At 41.8% G+C, this 14,923-nt stretch overlaps 1 pseudogene; it reads right to left on the bottom strand.

The window, feature by feature from the left end:
- Positions 1–624: 624 nt before the first annotated feature.
- LOC146648970 (uncharacterized) lies at positions 625–6,525 on the bottom strand (annotated as a pseudogene).
- Positions 6,526–14,923: the final 8,398 nt, after the last annotated feature.

The following is a 14,923-nucleotide window of genomic DNA, read 5'->3' as shown; positions in this document are numbered from 1 at the left end:
GTGGCCAAAAGTGCCCTGGAGGAGTTTGGATATGGCTGGATGTTGACGTCGGAATTCGTCGAGCAGGCAGTCAGTCAGGTAATGGCTGGACACAGAGACGCCACACCAGGCATGTGGGTCTTCATAAGACCTGAACTCCTGTGGCTTATTTTCCTTCCTCAGGAACTGCCCAATGGTCCTCTGTGCATGAGCTCCTGCCTCAGAATCCCAGACCGATCCTGTGGCATGGAGGTACGTCAGGTGAGCTCGCTCGTACTTGAGGTGCATGAGTTCATTTATTTGGTTTGCCATGTCTGTTGGAGATTTGCCAGTCCTCCTGAGCTCATCCATAACAGACTTGCAGATGGCCTTTTTGTTTGTAAGAAAAGCAGGGAGAAGGTTGGTAAACCTTTGGGCAGTTTCTCCAGCCATCGTGGATTGTCAGCAAACCAGTTCCTGCGACAAGCCCTGCAGCAGAGTCGTGAAGACAGGATGTAATACTGACCACTGGTGCCAACAATTACACGTGGCCTGCCCACACCAGCAGAGACCACTTGTGAACGAAAGCAACCATGGAGACATGGCAAGATATAATTGTTTCTTAACCTGACCATGATAGCACTCTCAGGTTTCATTTTACATTTTATGCACAGGGCGATTACATCTGATTGGGTCACTTCCAAACTCGTCCTGCCTTTGTCATCATCATCATCTTCATCCGCTTTATCCGAGGCCAGGTCGCGGGGGCAGCAGCCTAAGCAGAGAAGCCCAGACCTCCCTCTCCCCAGCAGTGTTGCCACAGTTACTTTGAAAAAGTAATATATTACGGACTACTGATTACTCCTTCCAAAAGTAACTTAGTTACTTTACTGATTAGTTTATTTTTAAAGTAACTAAGTTAGATTACTAGTTACTTTATTAGTTACTTTCAGAAGCAGCCAATAACACTCCCCACTGCCTCAACATAAAAACATCAACCAATTTTGCCAATACTCACTTTATTGGAAGTGTATTTTAACAGTAATGTCAACAATATATCTCCTGACATTTGAAGTTGAACTTAAAACTTTTTTCCTGACAGAAATACTTGTTTGTATGAAAATAAAGACAGTCTTGTTACTTCACTTAACATAAATACTTTTTATAAAAAAACAAAAACAAACAAAGAGTCTTTCTTGACTTCCCTTAAGATACTTTTTATACCATCCACATGTAAACACTATTGTCCGCTTTTGTAACTTTGGACTAATCTTATGAAAAAAAAAAGAGACTGCAGGTCCAACTTAAATTGCCTTACTTCCTTGCAGGTAATTGATTTAAGTTAATCAACTTGAAAACTTTAATAAGTTTATTAAGTGACTTTGATAAACTTAATTTAATTACTTGTAAATAGTTATTTAAATTGGATTCCCCATTCTCTGTTTTTTCAGTATATGTTGTCATCGCATGTTATGGGGGAAACAGTAGAGTGGAGCGAGTAAACCAGTGGTTGTACCTCATTAACAGAAGCTTCTCAAACCTTTTGTCAGAAAGTCGATGTCTTTTAGGCGTGAGCACCAAACCTCCCAGACTAAAAAGCCGCTCCACAGGAGCACTTGATGGGGTTGGAGTGTTATACTTTAAAAAAATTGTCTTTATGCTTGAAAATTTATGCAGAATCTGAAGGTCGTAGCCTGACATCAGGTAGTCCATGACTTCTTTTTCTGCAGAATAGGTCTCCTCCTCTGGCTCTGCCTCAAAAGTGAAAAAGTCCATCTCACCTTGGCTGCTAGATGTAGTAGCACTGGGCACACTGGCAGGGTTTTTTGCCAGAGGAACAGTGGTGCAACACTCTGCTGTCAGAAGCTGTTTTACTCGCTCCCTCCTTCCTGCATCTCTCAGCCATCGGAGTTTGAATTTTGGACAACTGGCAGCTGCAAGAAGGGCATCTTTGTCGTCCAGCACACCGGCGAAATGAGTCTGAATAGCCTAAAAAACATAATTGATATTTTTTATGCCTACAATTTATTATGTTATTGAATTATTTGCAAACCATGCCTAATATGAGATCAGTATTATGGATTTATTTTGTTTTAGGTTACTTGTAAACATTTTAATTGTTTTAATCTTATTTTTCAATGATAATTAATATTCTGTTCCATGTTTGTGAATTGTATGAAGCAAAAAATCTGACTAATTTCAAGATAGAGCGTACCTGTACAATGGCATCTGGAAGGCCTGCAGTCATCCTGGAGAGGTCATCTTTCACAGCCTGGGTCTTCTGCATCAGAACTTCAAGTGTTGGTAGTAAAGTATGGACAGTCGCCTTGTAAAATGTCCAGTGCTGCAGTCAGAGGTTTCATGGACATGCAGTACTCATGCAGGAACTGGTATTCTTGATCTTTGAAGCACTTCAGTCCTAGCTTTGTGCACAGAGTATTCAGCTCACCCATGGGGATTTCTGCAATTCTCTTTACAGCATCAAAAAAGGAATTCCACCTTGTGGATGTTGGTATTAGGAGCTTTCTTTTGCTGATTTCTTCCACTGTTTCTGATGCAAGTGTAGATCTACTCGATTTGGTCCAAAGAGCTGTGCATTTTGCTGTGCTGCTCCTATACACAGCCCTGCTCTCTGCATTAGTTGTTAAATGTTTCTCCACATCACGTGTGCAAATTATGTTGATGGTGTGCGAAGCACACCTGCGGTGCGGGGGAAGAGACAGCTGACCATCACTTTCATTCTCAGCCGAGAGGATTTCTGACAGATCAGAAAAAGTGACATCGTCGTCTTTGGGGCTGGACTCTTCCTCCTCCATCTCATCATCGGACTCCGTGACAGGATGATAAACTTGAAACGCCTTAACAAAGTTGGATCCATTATCAGTAACTGTTGCAACTACTTTGTTGAGTAATCCATAAGAGGAGTGGATGTTTTCGATTTCTGTACCAATGACATCATACGTGTGTCTACCACGAATTCGCCTACATGCTAATGCAACCTTGTGGCGCTCTAATGTGGTTCTACTGATCCAGTGGAGCGTTACTCCCATATAGCTTCTGTTGTTAGCAGTCCAAATATCCACGGTAGTTGAAACAAAGTCAATCTCTTTCAGTGTGGCCTTCAAATTTCTCTCCATTTCTGTAAACTCCTTCTCCAAGTAAGAAGTAAAAGTCGTTCGGTGAGGCAGCTCGGCATTAACAGAAGTAGGGATCTTTTTTATTATGGCACGAAACGAGGGCGAGTCAACAGTGTTTATAGGTAGCATTTCTTCTACAATATACTGCGCGACCAACTTCTTCAATTCTTCATCACTTACTGGTTTTGCACCAAAGTCCAACTTTTGTTGTTTGGGGGGTGTAGGACCTTCTGCGGAAGTCACGGCTCTCTGCTTCGGACCACTTGGTGGGACTCTCTCTGTGAGTTTGACTGAGCTGTGCTGCGACTCCAAATGTTTCTTTAAGTTTGACGTAGTGTTTTTGAAGGTAGATAACACTTTTTCGCCAACACAGAGTGTACAACGAACCTTAATATTTAAATCTTTAGTTGACAGAAACTCAAAATAGTGACTATATTTCCAGCTAAAGAACGAACATCACTCTCCCTCCATTGTTGTTTACACTTTTTTACGTCGCTGGCTGCTTGTGAGCGGGAAACGTGACCTGTCGCTTATGTGACGTTTCACGACACGTATGCGTTTGTCATCCGCTGAGACGAAAAGAAGAAACCAAATCTTTTTGCTTAAAAAATAGTAACGCACAGTGGTTTGAACAAGTAACTTTAATCTGACTACTGTTATGGAAATAGTAACGCGTTAGATTAGTCGTTACTGAAAAAGTGGTCATATTTGGAGTAACGCGTTACTAAGCAACGCGTTACCGGCATCACTGCTCCCCAGCCACCTCCTCCAGCTTATCCGGGGGAACACCAAGGCGTTCCCAGGCCAGCCGAGAGATATAATCTTTCCAGCGTGTCCTGGGTCTGCCCTGGGGCCTTTGTACACAGCTTAAATATTTCTGATTGGATCTCACATTTTTTATTTTTTTTTAGACCAAAGTATCAATATATTCCATTGCACTTTTTTTTCTCGTGCACTAGTTTTTAGTTAGTTATTGTCTCCCTTTCATCATGAAAACAAAGGTAACTGACAAAAATTATGACAAAAATAATTGGTCAGTGAAATTAACACTGGATAAGAGCACCCATGCTGATGTAGCATTAACTTGTAGCTTAAAAATAGCACGCACAAACCATTCCATAGGTGCAAGATTTGCATGACAAATTGAGGTATTCAGTACAGTTTCTATTACAACATTTTATTGAGATTGATGCCATATATAGGTTGTTCCCCCAAGGATCGATATAGTCTGTGTAGTTGGAATTACTGGGTGGTCCCATCATGCTGTGTCCACATCAGTCAAATATCTGTTGCAGTCAGCTGGACCACAATTAAATAATTCTGAGCAGCACTTGGCAGACTGCAGCAGCCTGCATGTGTGTGTTCCATGAAAATCAAAAGTAACAAAAACCCTGCCATTCCTCAAGCCTGAATCATTTCAGTCACATTTTCTCCTGGAGATGTCTAAAGACAGGCTGTCTTTTGTTGCCATAGAGACCTGAATCCCCCCCGAACACAGTGTAGAGATCTGGCAGGTTTTTGACCATAATTCCGGGTTGTCACCCTCTGGCAGTAATAGGGGGAATATGTAGCACACAAGCACAAACTCCTTGTCTTGGTACAGAGCTCTCACTGCGGGACCAAAGTGCCACTTAAATCCAGACTCAAATTTTCTGTGATTGCAGGTTCCGATGGAGACATCGCCTGTTCATCATCTCCGCTCCCAACGACGAGGAGTGGGCCTATCAGCAGCAGCCTTACGCCCTCAACAGCCAAGCCTGCAATCTGGGTGAGTCACCAGAAGTCAACCAGTTTCACTTTTCAGAGGTCACTTCAGTTGCTAAAAGCTCAAATATGCTCGCCACCCAAGCTCTAATTGTGTCTCTCTGCTGCTAGGTGCTGTTTAGGTGATGTAGGTTTTTTTCTCCAAAATCTGCTGCCTGCTGCAACCAAAAAACAAATCTATAAGAAACACAGTTGCAGGCTCAATGAACCGATTGTTAGTGTGATTAACACTTCTTAGTCTAATTTATCGTTGTTATAAGATTTTACTATTTTGCTTATTTCTATTGTTTTACTGTATTATCTGTTTATTTACTCATGTAATGCAAAGCTTAAAGGAGCACATAGTGTTCACATATTTTTATGCCTTTGACACGTGTGCATAGACACATGAACTCTGCTTTAACTGCTGAATAGAGGAAGAGGCTCCTTGGTAACAGGAAAAAACCGTCTTCTCTGAAAGAGAGCGACTACACACACACATACATTCACACATACATCTTTACTATCTTTAGATATACTCAAGTCTGAAAAAGAGGAAATGTCATGAAACTGCTTCTGTGTATAAATAAAGCCTGACTGCAGCACTTCGGTGTGAGTATCCATTCTCTCTCACCCGTGCACGTAGTTCTTTGAAAACTCTCTGACTGTCTTGTATTCCTTCTTAGTATATAATGTCAACAAACTACTGACATTTAATTGGTCCTTCGAGCCGGATAGTTGACTGATATTATTAGTCCAACTGTCCACAGACGGAGTCTTCGGATCCTGACGTCGTGACCGCCTGCACTGAAACGCTCGCTTCCAGGAAGATGAGGAAAGACCACAGTCGTAAATTCGTCTGCTGGCCGGTGTTTACTCAGGCTTCACGGCGACAGGACTCGATAACACCGGATAAGAACACAGCGCTACTTTGAAGGTGAATATAACACAGTCATAAACATCATGCGTTTGAAATAAATCGACTTTACAACGACACTCATACCTGTAGAATCCTGTGTGGATAATAAGAGTCCTGTGTGGACACTAAGAGAGGTCCTGTGTGAACCGAAGGTTCGAAAGTAACCTATAAGACGGGATTGCACTTCCTGTGTGGATCGCACCCGCTAAAAACTTTAACAAGGGAAGGTTAGAAAGTAACCTATAAGACGGGATTGCACTTCCTGTGTGGATCGCACCCGCTAAAAACTTTAACAAGGGAAGGAGTGTCGAGTAAAAGCAGGTTTTTTTTAAGCGCGCAATGTATATGTGTAAAGAGTAAGTACGCCTTTGAATAGAGACTCTAGGTCTCTGTGCTACTCTTCTGTTTTCCTGTGAGGTATTGTGTGGTGGGAAAGAGAAAGGTTGCGCTTCATCGCATAAAATTGGGGCCGCCCTGAGTTTAGCTCAGGGTAGAAGGCTGCCTCAATAACCTCCTCCGACCTTTGTATCCACCAAACTTCATAGTGTATGTGTTGGCAGTATTAATAAAATAAACATAAAACAAATAAATTAAAATGGGAAATGAACCCACAAGACCTGAATTAACCGCTGATGAGCAGTGGATGGAGAAAATCCATCCAGGTGCCGGCCAAAATAAGCGCAAATAGGTGGAGAAATCCAAAGAAACTAAATTGTCCTACGTGGAGACCCTCCAAACAGAACTAAATAATGTAATATACTTGGCATGACGATCATGCCCAGATTGTATAAAATAAATAAAAGGAAATCATTCACATGAAAACCTTTTCTATAAAAAGAGAGATGCATAAGGTAGATTATGGCTGTGTCATTGTTCAGCCGAGGAAAGTGTGTGAAAAGATAAATGTCTCCAGCTTGGAAATGGGTGAGAACTGCAGCTCTCCCACAGTCCTTGATGGATACAAAATAAAATATAATAATAAACTACTTGGTTCGACATGCAACAGAGAGAATGAATGTGAATGAAGGTTGGATCTGAGATGAGGCAAACAGAAGACCAGTCTAAAAATAGGAAAAAGGAAATTTGTACAGATTGGATGAATTCTAAATCATCTGTTTGCTGAGTAAGATGATCCTAACTATTAATAATATTAATAATGGTATAAAATTAATAACAGGAAGTATCCTAGTCAGTATGATGTGAGATGGACAACTGTTATGAAGTCGTCTGCATCAAGCTTAAGGTTTGCTCAAACTCAGTATAATGACATATGAGATGAAGAAAATAAAGGCAATATCTAAACCAATTAGGTGCATAGAGGCACTTAACCTGTTTGAAAACCTGTAATTTATCCTAGATAAAATATTACTGAGATGTGGAGCACGTTTATAATAACAACTAATAAGCCAAACCCTGTAGATAATAACTAAACCTACAGGATTGAGAAGCTGAATTAAATATGTGGACACCGCTAAGTTGATGAGCATGTTACACATTTTCTTTTATCTTTATTTATTTTATTATTTTTTAGATCAGAGGCTGCATGCTATTAAAAGCCCACACATGCAGCTGTCTGTGAGCTCAGTTTTCCCCTGACACTTCTGCTTTGTTTCTGACAGCATTTTTCTTTGTCTTTTTGTGTCCTGACTCAATACAAGCAGCGCTACAACCAGTGTATGAGAGAATTAGAACCATACTAGCCCCAAGACCTGATTATGCAAAAATAGGAGAGACTAAACAGAAATAAAATGAGACAACCTCTGATTTTCTGGATAGACTGCGCCCAGTCTTCCGACAAAATTCAGGTTTAGAATATACTGAAGGCCCGGAGACACCCTACCAACAACAGCTAAAAAATGCATTTTTGAAGGGCCTCCTCCCAAAAGTTAGAGCTCATGTAGATAAACATTGGGTCACCCAAAATACTGGGAACCTACCCGATGCTTTGCAGTATGCAGAACATGCAGTGAAAGTCCAAAAGAATAAAGCAGCCCAAAGTGGAGTTTTTGTAGTAACCACTGAAGGAGGTATCGTTGCATACACAGGCAGAAATCCACAAAAAGGGAAAGGCAAGAAACAGAATAGAGATGATAAAGAACGACATAGAAGGTGTTATAATTGTGATAAAGAAGGACATTTTGCCAGGGCAGAGACAATAGGGACAGTGAAGATGAAATGTGACTAGGCCCTAGCCCAAACACCCCACACGAACAGCTAGAGTGCGAGGGTGAAATTTTCAACATCCACCAGTTGCTTTTAGGCTCTGAACACAAATCAGAAGTAACTGTGTACATAAATGTCAAACCCAGCACTCATTTAACCACCTCTCCAACCTCATGCCTTGTAACTGAGAAAGAAAAGTGACTGATGTTAACCACTGTACATGACACAGAGATTGAGGCCTTGCCAAAATCTTTGTGGTCAAATGGGCCAACCGATGTAGGATTAATAAAACACGTTGATCCAATAAAAGTAAAAGTAACCTCTGACCGCAGACCAATGAAGCCACAATACCCACTATCTGCAGAAGCAAGAGACGGGATTCGCCCGGTCATAGCCAGTGTTGGGACTAACGCGTTATTAAGTAACGCGTTACAGTAACTACGTTATTATTGTGGTAACGAGCACGGTAACTAGTTATTATGCCAAAATCAGGAACGCGTTACTCGTTACTGGGATTTAGATAGGGTCGTTACTCGTTACTTCGTGTGGTGGCATCGCGGAGTTTCCACAGATTCAGTAACATTAGCAAGTGGTGGAGGCAGCAGGTGGATGAGGGAAAAGGGACGCAGAAGGAAAAGAGACCCGAGGCGGCCGCCGGTCCAAGTGTGAACTGAACTTCAGGTAAGAAGTTATGACCTGCAGTCTCTCTGGGTCAGATATAAACCAAGCTTAGGTGGAGTTTATTTTCGTTATTCTGACTTTTTCCGTACTGCGTGCTAGCTAGCATGACGGAGTTTCTACACAGCTGGGTGGTGCTATGAAGTTAATGATGTTGAACCTTAATTTGTTCATAAGTTATTAGAGTTGCCAACCGTCCCGTCTGGTATTCAGAGAAAATATTACGCGTTTCTTATTGAGGTGAAAAGGAACAGTTTGTCCCGTAATTCAGCTACAATGAAAAAGGCACAAAGCTGGAGTTATTCTGTGTCTTTACGCTGCACAGCTGCCTCTTCTTCTCTCATTCTCCCCCCTCCCTCTCCCGTTTCTACTTCAATCATGAAACTGATCAATGATCAGCTGATCGGCTCTCTTGTTTGTTTATCGCCCACTTTGCGCCGAAAGAGGAAACCAGCGGATGTCGCGCTAAACAACAGCAGCACGTTTAAGCTTGATCAGCTGTTGTTAGAATTTATTTAATATTAATTTCTAGTATCAGCTGATGTTTGCTGGAGCCACAGCTGTAAAAAAAAAAGCTGCTGGTCATGATATGGTTTGGTTATCTGGTGAGAGGGAAACATGAAGATGAAACCAGGAGATGTCCTTACTGGATCATCAGAGCTGAGCAGGTGATGGAGAAACAGGTTTACCTTTTAGATGACATGAATGAGTTGAAGGGAAGTTATGAACTGTTTCTGAGAGACAAATAACCCCAGGATCCTTTTTTAGGTAGCTGACAGCTGGTAACTGTGCAGGTGCGGATCTAGCAAAGTGTGGCCAAGGGGGCATGTAGGGCATTAACAGGGAATGGGGGGCACAAAGAAATACTTTTCTTTCTTATTCTCATTTAAAATGTCTAGCTTTTAAAAAATAATTATCTGAATCTTACAACAAACGATTGATAGATTGATGCATATATACCATCAAAACAGTGAACATCACTGTCACAACAGTGTTTGTTTTCATTCAAAGGCTTTATGATTTTTCCTATAATGGTGGGCCAGTTTCTAGTCAAAATGCCCGGGCCAATTTTCTGTCCCAGTCCAGCCCTGTATGCAGCTCATCTGCAGTCTGGTGTTACCTACATCTTCCTATTCAGAAGGCAGAATTTCTGAGTTCTGAGTACAATCGAAAGCACTACGACTGCAGTTTTTGTGTTGGATGTAAAAGGCGCACATGACTCTGTGACGTAGGCTAGAATCATGGCAGCAGTCAATGACGGTCCAGGCGTGGGATTTCTCTCGTGGAAATATGCACGTTATCATATCCTTTCTATTGGTAGGTGGCACAGTGCACTTGTGGCAAGTAAGCAAGCTAGAAGACTGGCAAAGTTATGGAAGAAACACATTAACAAGAGAATTCTGAGTAAAACCAAAGTTACTTTCCCTAGTAACTAGTTACTTTGAAAGTAACGAGTAACTTGAAGTAACTGAGTTACTTTTGAGAGAAGTAACTAGTAATGTAACTAAGTTACTATTTTAAAGTAACTTACCCAACACTGGTCATAGCAGACATGGAAAAAGCAGGGATTCTGATAAAAACAACAAAAACAACATGTAACACGCCTATATTTCCAGTAAAGAAAGCAAGCACAGGAAAATATAGACTTGTACATGATTTGAGAGCAATTAATGACATTACAGAACAAATCCCTCCTGTTGTGGCAAACCCACACACAATATTGAACCAAGTGTCACCCAGAGAACAGTGGTTTTCAGTAATTGATTTATCTAATGCTTTTTTCTCTGTGCCTCTGCACCCAGAGTCACAGAAACTGTTTGGCTTCACGTTTGATAACCAGAAATACACATACACACGCTTACCACAAGGTTTTCAAAATAGTCCAACACTATATGCAGAAGCGCTTAAGCACTCAATGTCCACTTGCAGTCTGCCCGCTCCAGGACAGTTCCTGCTCTACGTAGATGACATTCTGGTAACCGGAAACACGCAGGCAGACCGCAAGGAAAACACCCTAACTGTGTTGCTACACCTAGCACAGCAGGGTCACAAAGTGTCACAACACAAGCTGCAATTGTGGCAATCAAAGGTCATATATCTAGGTCATGAGTTGACAGGACAGGGCAAGAAATTGCTAGACAGCCGGAAAGCAGCTGTACAAGATGCTCCAAAACCATTAACAAAACAACAAATGATGAGCTTCCTTGGTCTCTGCAACTTTTGCAGAAGTTGGATTCCAGAATATGCCCTCAGGGTCCAACCCCTGCAAGACTTAATTTATGGAAAAAATCTAGCTTTGAGAGATAAGTTGACATGGACGCCTGAAGCAGAACAGTCATTTCAGAATTTAAAATCAGCTCTGCAAACTAGCACTGTCCTAGCATTACCAGACTATGACAAGCCATTTTACTTGCACGTGGATGGCAGCTCTGGATACATGAAAGCCGTACTGACACAAGCTTTTGGGGATAGACAGCGGCCATTGGCATTTTATTCATGTAAACTTGATTCTGTGGTTGCTGGCCTTCCTACCTGCGTGCAGGCCTGTGCGGCTGCAGCAGAGGCAGTTAAAAAGTCAGCTGATATCATTTTAGGACACCCTTTAATTGTTAAAGTGCCACACGCTGTTACCTCGATACTGCTGCAAGCGAACCTCTCATATCTAACACATGCAAGACAGCTATCATATGTAGGCATCCTGCTTTCACAGTCACACATAATACTATAGAGAAGTGTAACCAGCTAAATCCGAGTACTCTGCTTCCTGTGGAAACAGATGGTGATGCACATAGCTGTTTGCACAAGCTAGATGAGGAAACGAAACCGCGACCTGACATATATAGCACACCACAAATATCCTTTGTAGACATCTTTGTAGAAGGTTCCGCAAGCAAGGACAAAACTGGACGAAACTGTGTTGGTTATGCTGTGACCACAATAGATACAGTTATTGAAGCACGGCCATTAACCTCTTCACACTCAGGCCAAAGTGCAGAGTTAACAGCAGTCATCAGAGCCTGTGAATTATACAAAGACAAAGATATAAACATACACACAGACAGCCAGTACGTCTACGCTGCAGTACACCATTTTGCGAAGATATGGCAGAACAGAGGTATGATAACATCAACTGGCGCACCAGTACAACACGGTGGTCTTTTGAAAAGACTGCTGGAAGTCATCACATTGCCCAGACATTTAGCCTTATGTAAATGTGCTGCACATCAGAAAGATGACTCAGACATCACTAAAGGAAATGACTTTGCAAGATAAGGCAGCAAAAGAGGCAGCAGGAAAAGAAGCAGACGCTTTTACATTAACCCCCTGCCCTCTGATATCAATAGATGTTTTGAAAGACGAACAAAAAGCAGCATCACAAAATGAAAAATCCTCCTGGTTAAAAGACGGAGCAATATTACAAGACGATATCATGACATGACCTAAATCTTTGCACAAAGCGGCAGCGTTGGTGACCCGTGGGAAAACCCACGTGTCAACAGCGGGGAGGCTACTTATACAAATTAAACAATTCTACACAAAAAATTTTGAAAGTTCAGCAAAAGAATTTATCAGAACATGTATGGTTTGCCAAAGACACAACGCACAGGGAAATTTACGACCAAAGCGAGGGCATTTCCCTAAACCACCACATCCATTTCACACTATCCACATGGATTTCATAGAATTAAATGAATCACAATCCTCCAAATATGCACTTGTGATAATAGATGTATTTTCTAAATGGCCAGAAATATACCCAGTGAAAAAAGCAGATGCAATTTCAGTAGCAAAATGTTTGTGTAACCATTTTATACCCACGTATGGCATTCCAAGTTTAATACGATCTGACAATGGCACACATTTTGTAAATGAAGTAATAAGCAAAGTCTCTGAAGCTTTAGGTTTTAGCATAAAACACCATTGTGCCTATCACCCAAGCAGTGCAGGATTAGTCGAGAGAACTAATGGCACAATTAAACAGAGATTAAGAAAATGTATGGAAGAAACTAAAAGACCATGGCCTGAATGTTTGAGTTTAGTTAAACTATGGATGAGAATAACTCAAGGAGCAAGAGGTCTGACCCCATTTGAAATTATACATGGCAGGGCATTCCCACTGCCCATTACCAGTGAACCAATTAATAAAGCTGCAGCAGAAACAACAATGGCAGAATGGATGATAAAACTATTTGAGAATAAAGAAGTGAGACTAAGCAATCAACTGCCGAGTGATCTCTCTCCAGTCTCTTGCAGGTTGAACCCCGGTGATTGGATTCTGATTAAAGTCCTCCAGCGGAAAAACTGGAGTGCTCCGAAGTGGGAAGGTCCCTTCCAGGTGTTACTTACCACACCCACAGCTTGTAAGATAGCCGAACGACCTTCGTGGATACATCAAACCCACGTGAAGAAAGTGTTTGCACCACAATAAGACGCCGGTTCCCCTGGCTTCTGAGTGATCTGCCGGTGGAGGAAGGGCTGATTGGGTATATCCCGCCTCTTCGCTTCGCACGGGGTCTACTCACCAGAAGTTTTAGGGGTTCCAGGTCATCACTGAAGAACAGACACTAATAAAGACTGACCTATCCCACCGAAGAGCAGAACCAATAATAACACCAGGGACGCCTGAATAAAATCTCAACAAGATGACTGAGGAAAACAATCTGATAAATCCAGAAGAAGAACCAGCCCCAGGATCAATGCCAGCACCAGCTCCAGCCCCAAAGCTGTGTTTGGGCGCTTGTGACATCAAAGGAAAGCAACTCATGTGCCGCATATTCTGTCTGATGGCCGTCCTCCTGATGACGGCGCTCTTTTGGTTGATGCCCAGCGGTACCCACAGGACAGAACCAACTATTCCCCGACCTAAGAGGTGGACCCACGACAATTCCCACCTCTCTGAGATGACTCAAGACCATGTTCACCCTTGGATGAATAACGCCTGGTATCGATACATACACAACAGAGTGGAGGAAAAAGAATGTTATGTCTGTTCTCACATGCCTTCAATTTCAGTCTACCCCACCATCTATGGTCGCATGATGAACAGTCACTGGCAAAGTGAATGTGCAGCAAGTTTTGCCAGCATTGGAAGACAACACTTTGCAATCAGCATGAAAGCTTCACTCCCAGAGAAGTGGCATCCTCTATGCTTCTACCAAGCGGCAGGGCAAGGACGCCACCCCCTGGGCCATACCAGCAACTGCAACGCAACCTATGGAGGAGTAAGGTAATGCCAAAAACATGCTCAGGATAGAGACACTCGACTACCGTTTTGGACTGTTTCTGAATGCTTCAACAGAAGATTGGCTGACCTGGCTACTTAGCAGGTCATGGAAGACATTGCTTATTAAAGGACTAATGCTCATTGGAGTACTTCTCATACTCCTTTGCTTATTCTCAACATGTGTGCTACCCTGTATCCGAAACATGATAAGCAGAATGTTCACTGTAAGAATGCAAGCTTATGTCGCATTATCCCAAAGCAAACAACAAGAAGAAATGCAATTTGAAGAAGATGACTTCTAATCATTAACTATGTATACCTAATAAAGCTGATCATGTATGTTTTTACAAAATGATACACTAGTTGAAAATGCACACGCAAGTGACTAGTAGTTGAAGTACATAAACATATATGAACAACAGCAGGGAATGTTATGAGATTTTACTATTTTGCTTATTTCTATTGTTTTACTGTATTATCTGTTTATTTACTCATGTAATGCAAAGCTTAAAGGAGCACATAGTGTTCACATATTTTTATGCCTTTGACACGTGTGCATAGACACATGAACTCTGCTTTAACTGCTGAATAGAGGAAAAGGCTCCTTGGTAACAGGAAAAAACCGTCTTCTCTGAAAGAGAGCGACTACACACACACATACATTCACACATACATCTTTACTATCTTTAGATATACTCAAGTCTGAAAAAGAGGAAATGTCATGAAACTGCTTCTGTGTATAAATAAAGCCTGACTGCAGCACTTCGGTGTGAGTATCCATTCTCTCTCACCCGTGCACGTAGTTCTTTGAAAACTCTCTGACTGTCTTGTATTCCTTCTTAGTATATAATGTCAACAAACTACTGACAATCGTAAACGGTCATGATGTGCCTGTTCACTGTACTCTGTACCCTATAAGAAATGTTGTAAGAGATTGAACAACTGACCTTCCGATTAGTGGAAGATGCACAGCCGCCCATAACAATCTTCTGTTTCTGCAAGTCCGAAAGTACAAAGATTCATTTACTGGGAAGAGATAGCTAAAAGAGCAGAACTCTTTATGAAACTTCCCTTTGATGACATGTTTATTCCTTCACTTCA

Source organism: Rhamphochromis longiceps, linkage group LG17 (assembly GCF_057381845.1).
Source record: "Rhamphochromis longiceps isolate RC_006_pf linkage group LG17, R_longiceps_female_GT1.1, whole genome shotgun sequence".
NCBI lineage: Eukaryota > Metazoa > Chordata > Actinopteri > Cichliformes > Cichlidae > Rhamphochromis > Rhamphochromis longiceps.
This window is presented reverse-complemented; position numbering and strand designations above follow the sequence as displayed.